The sequence below is a fragment of the Echinops telfairi genome, unplaced genomic scaffold (genome assembly GCF_000313985.2).
Source record: "Echinops telfairi isolate 266 unplaced genomic scaffold, ASM31398v2 ScPeMD7_655;HRSCAF=1070, whole genome shotgun sequence".
NCBI classification, from domain to species: domain Eukaryota; kingdom Metazoa; phylum Chordata; class Mammalia; order Afrosoricida; family Tenrecidae; genus Echinops; species Echinops telfairi.
In genome coordinates this window covers 22,675,558-22,676,967 of record NW_022104553.1, presented here as the reverse complement: position 1 = coordinate 22,676,967, position 1,410 = coordinate 22,675,558, and the positions used below count along the sequence as shown (strand labels likewise).

Below are 1,410 nucleotides of genomic sequence, written 5' to 3'. Positions count from 1 at the left end.
AGCCCTTTCTGCCACTGTGCCCTTTCCAGGCTTCTTGCCAACTTCAGTGTTGTAACCCCCAACCCCTGTTACAGCTTCCTTAGGAGCTCCAGGGCTCCGTTCCACCCTCTCCATCTTCTCGCTCCCTTCGGCATCTGTCAACTTCCTATCTGGTGACATCATCCAGCAGGCTCTTACCTGCCGCTTCCTGTCTCAGAAATCTCAATCCTGCACAGAGACCCAGGTAACTCCTTGTCAATTGCCAGGCATGGGCCTCCCACCAGGGCCAAGAACCGACCAATCCCTTCTCCCCACTCTTTGGGGCCCAGGGTGCTCATTTGCATAGTAGGCACCAGGTGCTTCCTTTGAATAGCTGATTAGCCAATCCCTGCAAAGATGCTTACTCATTGGAAGAGAAGGTAGCAGCCCTAGAAGGGGGAGCCAGGGAGGGATCCAACCAACATTGTTTAAAGCTACCCAGGATGTCAATGGACCTGAACAACCTGGACAAAAGTCACAGACCCACCTGGGTACCAAAAAAAAAGAAAACGGAAAAATCCTCATTGTTTGGAGGTGTGTGCGTGGGAATCTCTCAAGCTGTTTTTTCCACAAAAAAAAAACAAGACAAACAAATCTCACTTGGAAGTGGTATGCCCAGAGAGGGGTCCTTAGAGGCAGGGAGGGTGAGACTTGCTCTGACATACTTGGGACATGTGGCCAGGAGAGAGCAGTCCCTGGCGAAGGGCATCATGCTTGGTCAAGTGGAGGGGCGGCCAAAGAGAGGGCCCCCCGAGACGGAGGGACCCAGTAGCTGCAACAGTGGGTTCAAGGTGAGGCACAGTGTGAGGATGGGGCAGCAGTGTCAGGCTTTTGTGCCTCTGGGGTCGCTGTGGGTTGAACCGACTCGGTGGTACCTAACACCCACAAGACAAACAGCCGCAGAGAGGAACTCGCTCCACCCCAAACGTCAAGTCTATTGTCAGGTATTTGCGAGCCATCCCAGGTCTCATACCTAAAGCGTCTGTCCAAGCTCCTCTCCCCAGATCCGCAAGGCACTGTCTTCTCAGTCGGGAGCTTTGTGAGTCCTCTCTATCGTCCGAGGACGAAGCCTTCATCCGAGTGGGGTTTCGACAACGTTGTCTGCTCATTCTCTCATCAGTACCTGGGAGACTTGGACGAAAGTCTGATTTGGCCAATTTGCTGACCTGCTGTCTTTTACACTTTTTGTTAGAATAAATCATGTTATTGGGGGCTCTTACAGTTCTTATCACAATCCGTACATCCATTGGGTGGTAGTCCCCTAAGGTGTCAGGGTAAGGATGAAGCGTGTAGGGGTGGAGTCTAGGCTGTCAATCTGGAGATAGCCAATGAGACGTCTGGGTGGGCGTGGCCTTCTCCTGAGAATTCTGGGGAATCTGGGACTTCCTCCTT

At 52.5% G+C, this 1,410-nt stretch overlaps 1 protein-coding gene across 1 annotated transcript in view; it reads left to right on the top strand.

Moving 5' to 3' along the window:
• SULT2B1 (sulfotransferase family 2B member 1) overlaps nt 1–1,410 on the top strand; it is a 55,293-nt gene that overhangs the window by 34,841 nt on the left and 19,042 nt on the right. The window lies entirely within an intron of this gene.